Source organism: Heptranchias perlo, chromosome 36, assembly GCF_035084215.1.
Source record: "Heptranchias perlo isolate sHepPer1 chromosome 36, sHepPer1.hap1, whole genome shotgun sequence".
In the NCBI taxonomy this organism is placed as follows: Eukaryota; Metazoa; Chordata; class Chondrichthyes; order Hexanchiformes; family Hexanchidae; genus Heptranchias; species Heptranchias perlo.
In genome coordinates, this window is record NC_090360.1 from 14,486,535 (window position 1) to 14,495,471 (window position 8,937).

Consider the following 8,937-nt stretch of genomic DNA (forward strand, 5'->3'; position numbering starts at 1 on the left):
TGACTAAGCTTTCACAGTCATTAGTATTTCCATATGAGCATCCTCACACATCAATAACATGGTCAACGTGTGCAGTGACAGCTGCTGCCAGAATAAAAACCAGCCCATCAGGTAATTATATATATATATATCTAATATATCACAAAGGTCTCTTGATATTATTGTTGTGCACTGCGTGCTGTGTGTGCCGCCCTTCAGAAACAACTGTACTAAATTGACAAAAACACAAAAGTTTAGAAAAAAAATGAAATAAAAAAACCTTTGTTTTACAGAAACGATCAAAGTCCATCACAAAAAAGAATATTTTTCCTTACCGTAAAAAACATAGCTGAATTAAAACCACAATACTGGCAACATTGAACAGCCGCAGTTTTTAGTAAGAATGTGCAGGACGAGAGAGAATTTCCAAACCGATGTTTTTATTGTTAAAGACTTACAAGATGTCATATTGTAATAACTGAAACACTAAAATAAAGATTGTGGACTGAATTTTGTATTTAAATGTGCCGTATTCCATTTATTTTCAGTCTTGATTTTCCAGCATCAAATTTAGTCACAAATTAGGTGCAATTGAATTATTTGCATTTTTTCCACATCAAAGAACTCACATGGTAGTGTGACATAGGTTATATTGCAGTCAAAAACTCACACTGATAACCAGAGATGGAAAAGATTATAAAACACAAAAGCACACAGCATTTACTAGATATATGATACATATATATTATATACACATTTTCCGTTCTTAAATAAGTGAATTAAAACCAATAGCTATATTTCCCTCTGTTCATTATTGTTAGCTAAAAAGACAGCTTGAATATAAAAAGAATTAATTTACATGAAAAGCACTTTCTCTCCAAAAATAGCACACCTTAAATGATGCAACATATTTGAACACACCAATGAAATGACAGAATAAAATATTTTTTTTATAAAATCGAGATTACCAATGTTCATTTTTGTTGTGAAACTGCGCTGTGAATCCTCTTCCTAAGAGTTTATTTTATAAGAACTGTAACCGAGTATTAATTTTTTTTCACCTATTTTCTTTCCAAACGTCCCTCCCTTTACAATTCGCACTATTAGCCAACATTAGAGGGGAAGTATGGTGTAGGCTACAGAAATCTCCATGGGTGGTGACAATGAAAGTCTGCTTGAGTAATGTGAGAAGCAATCCCTTGTGCAGTTTTCCCTCCCTCCCCCAGCCTCGCCAGACATTGGGAGACAAGTCTCCCTCCCTGACGGAAACATGAGACAAATGCCAGACATAAGGAATTGAGCCCGAGTCCCATAGGTAAGAGTGTAGTGCTCTACTGCAACAGCCAAACTGAATCATGAAATAGGGACTATATTAATTTATGAAAAGGATGGGGAATGTGATTCCACGGCGATTCATGTTAGCAGATGCATTCCATTTTTTGTAGGGCTTTGGGTATTTCACAAAATGTAATTCTGAGATTATTAGGGAATGTTTCTGTGTGGATCTTACTGATTATATGATTTGTACGGAAATATCTCACACTATTATCAATTGAATGGGTCCCTTTGCAAGATTAAGCCAGGTTAATGAAACACTCAAATAAAACCACGATTTAAAGAGTTTCTGTTACACGGTTCAGTTTCGTAGTAAAATGTGGATGGAATTATCAGTTAATTAACAGACCCTTAAATATGCACCTTCCAATAGTGTGGCTCATTGGAGCACCAACATTTGGTCCATAGATTGGTGATAGGTGGGTTTGCATCTTTTACTCTCCTCCACCACTGTAAGAATGCAACAACGGAGGCAATTTTGTGGCTTGCTGGTGCGGAGCCTGGTGACATTACCCCTTTGTTCTGTTACTTCATTAGATGTTTAGGCTTGATCCTCTTCTCCCTAGTCCTGTGGTTTGAGAAAGGAAAGCATGCTCGGACAATTGTCCTCTCAAGACATGCCAATTTGCCGATATTGCATTTTCCACAGGAAATTAGTGCAGGCGCCAGAAATGCCCACCTATACGGGCATAGCCAAGTGATATAGTAATGAAGAAGTAAAGTTATAGATCACATTTTCTGTCCTCACCACCATAGCAAATTTGGTGCTTTCAACACCTGTATACAAGGAGAGGCCAGAAGTGCTGGAGCCAACAGAGGTCATTTAACAATTAAATGGCTCAGCACAGGGAATGCAATCGAACGTTGGCAATCAATTCATTCTCCCCTGCTGGCACATTGCACTGGCATTCAGAGAAGCAGGATGCTTTTTCCAGCTCTGCTGGCAGCTATCCCCTTTAGTGGGGCCCCCCGGCACAGATGGAAACCACAGCGGGAGCCTGGCAAAGATATTGAAGTTAGGTGAAATTTGCCGGTTAAGTGGCAATTTCGAGGCCAGCTAGAAATCGCACCCCACTACATTTCCGACCTGCGCTTCTGCTGGAGAGAAAATTCCCAGTTATGTCCAGTGCGATAATCTTCCCATGCGTTAAGTGCTAAAGAAAGACTGTGAACAGGAAGCTGGTTATTCTTAGTTATATCCAGCTGTGTTCATGTCCAGACATTGTATCGACTACAGCTATTTTTGCACCAGTTTGAGGATGTGATCATAGGCTGCAGAATAGTCTAGATTTAAAAGCCCTGGACTTTGCAGGTTTGGTGCTGCCACCGGTGGCGAGCCTGCATCATGAAATTGTGCGTGCAGACCTATATGTCCAATTTTCGGTACATTGCATCTTGCATCAAAGAAAAATGGCAGGTAATGAGAGTTTGTGCCGGTGCCCAGCTTCAACTTCATTGCAAAATGTCAGTAATATTAATTAAATCTCATGCCAAATTTCACATTCTTCAGTCAAACTCTACCCCAGCATTCACCTTGCCTGTATAAAATAGAAGCATGAATAGTCCATTGATTTGGCCTGCTAAGGTTGGATTCTTACAGTTAGGTTTCTGTCACATAAGTTCATACCATTTTCCTCCCAGCAGTAGTTTCTGTTGTGGAGGCTGTCATTTCGGCTTAAGAACATTTTGTCCCCCACAGGACTTTCCCCCAGTATTGTTACTTGCTGCTGCAATTAGAGTTGCAACAAACAAAGCGCCGAGGATGGCAATTCCTGTCGGGGTTCCCATGGCGTTCCATCATTTAGATAATGGAGACAAGTTCCTGAGAAGATATCAGTGCAGGTGTGGCAACACCTGAGCTGCTTTGTCTACACCCATCAGTATCCCAGGATCCATATTTATAGGCGTGTCAAAGAAGAATGCCTTCATCAACTCCTCTTTACTGCCACTGTGCTATGTCACCCAGGCTGACCCACAGATAACGTAGACCATGGAAGGGCTTTCCCCTAGGGAGGAGGTTGCTGTTTCTTGGTTGCTCACCATCACTTGCTCCTCTTCACTTGTGAGGGATGTTTCACCCAGTGCCTCCTCCTATCTAAATACCCTGAAGTTTTTGATCTGTGATGGCGCGTGTGCCCGGTGGTGTGCGTGACGCAGCCTGCTGTTAAGTGCTCCATTCATATCTACCGCAAGCTGCCATCACTTCATCATGGGAAGACCCTATAGAAAGAGTAAAGGAAGGATTGAGAATGGAATGAGCCTTCTAAGAGATGCCAATATACCATGTGACATTCTACTGCTGTGCAACATATGAACTTGTGTTATTGAGTGGGAGAGTAAGTAAGGGTAACAATGAGCACAAAGGAATGGGATACTTGCTGGGCTGTATGCCTCCAAACTTTCCCTCAGGATGCCAAGGGCCATCTGCTTAAATGTGAACAGCTCTATCATAATGGGAGGTTCCCTGGCAGTGCATGTCCACTCATGGTGGTTGTGAGCTGACTTCTCTTGGAAGTACACACAAGACATCCAGATGTTAGAAATTGTCAAAGCACAACCACACAAGGGGCGAGTCCACATCCCTCCTTGTGTGAATGTATTCCAATGCAGGCCGCATATTGGTTGTGGTGTCAGTGTTGCTTCGCAGCAGACCTTTCAACATTTATGTGTTACAGTGAAAGCTATTTGTGATCCCCACCAAAAGTGAGCCCTACAGCGTATCTGCAATAAAAGAGTGTGTAGAAAGGGTAAAGGGTCAATATACTTTGTATGCTACCTCTGTGAGGGTCTTACAGCTTACAAATTTGATTTGGCCCATGCAAATTGTGCCCCAAAAGTAAAATAATGTATGCAAAGGTGGGCACACTTACCTGAGCACTCCTCACATCATCATAAAACTTCATCATTCGTTCCCAGGTCCTATGGACCCCTGCTGCTTCCATCCAAGAACCTTTAACTCCTGTTTTGACAGGAGGGTGGCTTTCTGGTCCAAAGAAGGCCACTCCAGTTGCAGGACCTCTGACACATCCTCAGTAAAAGACAAACTTTTCCCTACTTGCTTCTTCCAGGTATTTTTTGGACGCACGCAGTTTTGGCCATGTTTCTGGCCAGAGCTGGTCACTGTTCTCCTGGAAGCGGAACTCCAACCTCAACAAGAATTCCCCTCTCCCCTCGCTTCCCCTCTCCTCTCCTTCCCTCCCCTTTAATAGCGCGCCTGGCCAGCAACATGATTAGTTGTGGGATCTGAATTAAAATCTATCTTGATAATAGAAAATGGAGGGTAGTTATTAATAGACAATACTTGAGCTGTCCTTGGACTGATACTTTGCATAAACTGCATAACAATTAAAATTAGTGGATTAAAATTAGAATGCCTAAATGTAATGCAGACATAAAATTATGTGTGATGCAAAAACATTAGCAGTCAATCTAATGGGATCTGCACAGGCCTTATATTTAGGCTGATGACTAACAAATGAAGTTTAATGTGGTTGAATACAAAATAAGACATGTAGAAGCAAAATATGATAACTTTGATTAGAAGATAAATTGTAGTATGAGATTGAAAGTGGAGAAGGAAAAGGACTGATGAGTGGTTATAGGTCACTCTTTAAAAATGTATCTGTAGTGCGAGATGGTGATTAATATGGGAAACAAAGTTAGGGATTGATTGCCAGCAGTTTGCAGTACAGGTCTAAGGATATTATATTAACTCTGTGAAATACATTAGTGAGACTCCACTTAAGTATTGCATTCAATTTTGGTCACCACAGCTTCAGCAATTACATTCATTGATAAATTAATTTGAATGGAGGAGGGAGCAATAAGAATTATTCCAGGACTTTAATCACCATATGAAGATAAGTTAAGGGAAGTTATATGTTGCAAAATGAAGAGCAAGAGGGTAGATTAGTCAACTCTTAAAATACTGAATGAAGGAGATAAACTAGAAGTAGTAACCTATTGGTTGATAAGGGGGTTAACAAACGTACAGGATACTTGGCTTTGTAAATAGGGGCATTGAATACAAATACAAGGAAGTCATGCTAAACCTTTACAAATCACTGATTAGGCCTCAGCTGAAGTATTGTGTATAATTCTGGGCACCACACTTTAGGAGATGTCAAGGCCTCAGAGAGAGTACAGAGGAGGTTAACCAGGAAAATACCGGGAATGAGGGACTTCAGTTATGTTGAGAGATTGGAGAAGATTATTCTCCTTGGAGCAGAGAAGGTTAAGGGGAACCTAATAGAGGTATTCAAAATTATGAGAGGTTTTGATAGAGCAGATAGGGAAAAACTGTTTTCTCTGGCAAGTGGGTCAATAACCAGAGGTCATAGATTTAAATTAATAATTTAAAGGAACCAGAGGGAAAATGAGGAGAAATGTTTTCACACAGAGGGTTGTTACGATCTGGAACACACTCCCTGAAAGAATGGTGGAAGCAGATTCCACAGGAACTTTCAAAAGGCAATTGGACATGTACTTGAAGAGGACTAGTTTGGAGGGTTATGGGGAAAAAGTTGGGGTGTGGGACTAAATTGGGCAGCTCTTTCAAAGAACCAGCTCGGGCAAATGCCAAATGGCTTCCTTCTGTCTGTAAAAGTCTATGATTCTATGAACCTATTCACATTGGTGTAAGCTGTGGCTCAGTGGTCGCACTCTCACCTCTGAATTAGAAGGTTGTGGGGTCAAGTCCCACTCCAGGATCTTGAGCACACTCCAATGCAGTACTGAGGGAGTGCTGTAATGTCGGAAGTGTCGTCTTTTGGATGAGACATTATTAAACCGAGGTGCCATCTGCCCTCTCAGGTGGACATAAAAGATCCCATGGCACTATTTTTAGCAGAGCAGGGAACTTCTCCCTGGTATCCTGGCCAATATTTACCCTTCAACCAACATGACTAAAACAGATTTTCTGGTCATTATCACATTGCTGTTTGTGGGGCCTTGCTGTGCACAAGATTGGCTGCTGCATGTCCTACATTACAACAGTGACTACACTTCAAAAGTACTTCATTGGCTGTAAAGCAAGTCTATGTCTTTCTTTCATGAATCAAATCAAGACAAAAGGACAAATTTTCAGAATTAAGCAATCTACTCTAGTAAGGTGCTTAATTTGTTATGTTTCATTTGAGCTAGTACCTCTGCTAAGTGTGTGTTAACATTAACAGAGCATTGGTACATTTTATCCAATGTTCTAAACATTTTTTGTTTCCTTGTTACTTGCTTGTCAAGCAAACGTTAAGGTGAAATGTGCAGATTTAGTCAGGATTTACTTCATTCTCCTGTTTCATTCATTCCTCCTATTTAAAGCTGGTATTAAACCACAAGAGACAGCTGGTAGAGTGGTGAGCAGAGCAGGAGATATTGGCTAAAGGACAAGTCTTTTAGTGAACTTAAACATTGATGTCACATGGCTGGATTTAGTCATGTAATCTATCCTGACACTTCAGTGCAGTACTGAGGGAGTGCTGCATTGTCAGAGGTGCCATCCATCAGATCAGATGTGAAATCAAGGCCCCATCTGCCTGCCCATGGAAGGGTCAAGGAAGCACCACAGGTTCTTCCTAGCCAACATACTTCCCTCAACAAACACCACCAAAAATAAATTAGCTGTTCATTTGTTCACCTGCCATATTTAAAATGGCTGCTGTGCTCACTAACATAGCAACAGTGCCTGCACTTCAGAGTAATTCATTGGTTGTGAAATGCTTTGGGACTTCCCGAGTGTCTTGATAAGGGACTGTATAAATAAAAGCTCTTTCTTTTGCTTTAGATACTTTGGAGGAAGAGCAACGAGAGGACGACAACCCAGGTGGTTTGAGGTCATAATAAGCAAACTGTGCTAAAAAATAAGCACTGTTGTCTATGAAGAATTATTTATTGAATCTTTCTTGGCCGCACGGTGTAGTTAGATACTATGATGGGGTTTTTATGTTGGATAGAATATGCTTTACAGCCTGGAATGCAAAGGATCACCTCAAATGCATCATCCCTTAGAACCATTCTTGACACCTTTCTGCTTAGAGGTCATTCTATTCAATCTGGTCAGTGTGAGACTTTCACTGGGTACAGCCACATAGGCTGATCGGTATCGATGCAAATTACTGTAAGTGGATGTAATTGTGTGAACAAACATTCTATATGAATGGCCTATTAGCCTAATTAAATATGAGATATACAGGCCTGAATTCTTCTCTTTGGGACGCAGTTTCAGCAGGGGGATACTTCTGCCCCTACCCCTGTGTCCGCCCCAGCCTTGAACCAGTTTCTTGGGTCGAGGCTCATTAGAGACACACTCCATGGGATATAATAGTTCCTGTGCTGTTGGGGCATGGCGTTGTAGTTTATGGAAGACAGCTGGTCAAGGTTGTGTCATGAAGAGGGGGGGGGGTTGGAGTTTCACTTTATTAATCAGTGATTATTTGTAGAATATTTACCTTCAAGAGATTGGAAAATTAAATGACTTTCGAAAAAAAATTGTTCAATTTGTAATTATCCTTTAGTGGCACAAGCAGAACTCATGGGAAGGGGATGTAGATGATGCAAAATCAAAATTGTGACCAGAAATGTAATAATTTCACCAAAAATCAGCAGTTGGAATTTGCTATTCCATAGTGAATTCATTGCTTAGTATCACTGCACCAAAATCCGAACTGTGATCCAATTGCAAAACTGTAAACTCTGCCAAAAATATTAGAAATTAATAAATGTATATCATTTTTACAATATACAATATTAAAAATGGAAAGATCCACCCTCAGTTTGTGTTGAGTTGACTGATCTTAACCAAGGTGGAAATAGGTGCCCTGCAATTAGCTTCAGTGCCCAAGTTCGAGAGGGGAAAATCCACTAGGGTTGCTGCTTCTGATAGCTGTCCAATGACCTCTGCTTGGAGTGTGGAGATGAGGACAGGATCGGGCATGACTGTGGTGCCCCCTTGCCCATGTTCACACCTGAACAATAACCACTGGAAGGAAACTGGCATCTGCGGAATCACACCTCAGCCAGGAATCAATAGTCTCGGGGAGAAGAGAAGAAAATTACAAGAGAAAGAAACGGCCGACTTTGCAAATACTTAAGAGGTATGTAGTTTGAAAGCAAGGAAGTCTGAGCACTCAGAAGGGTTAATGAGTGAGGCAGACTGCTGCTAACAAAAGAAGTGCTAAGCGGTAATTACCACTTGGAAGTCCAGTGATAATTCAACGATCTCTGCCTATCCTAAGGACTTTTGTTTCAACAGTCATATTCGCACAGAATGGGTAACAGTGGCACTGCCTGAGATTTGCTAAGACATGCTAACACAGTGTTATATAAGATGTTAAGAGTATTGGACGGATGCCAGTTGTAGGTAACAATGCAAGTCACTTGCAGGTTACTTAGATTTTCTGTTCTGATGTTAAAGGCGATGTTAATTATGCAAGTAATGAATTATAGAACCCCAAGTATTATTCTCTTTGACATACAATTAATAATATTTAATTGGGAAAAAATTCCATTTTAAAGCCAGCAGATTTTGTTCTGCAAATGGCTTACGGTGAGGGGCGTGGGGAAACAACAGATGTTAGAGCATGTGCTTTTGTTTGGAAAGGTTCAGTTCCCACAGCCATGAACAAGTAC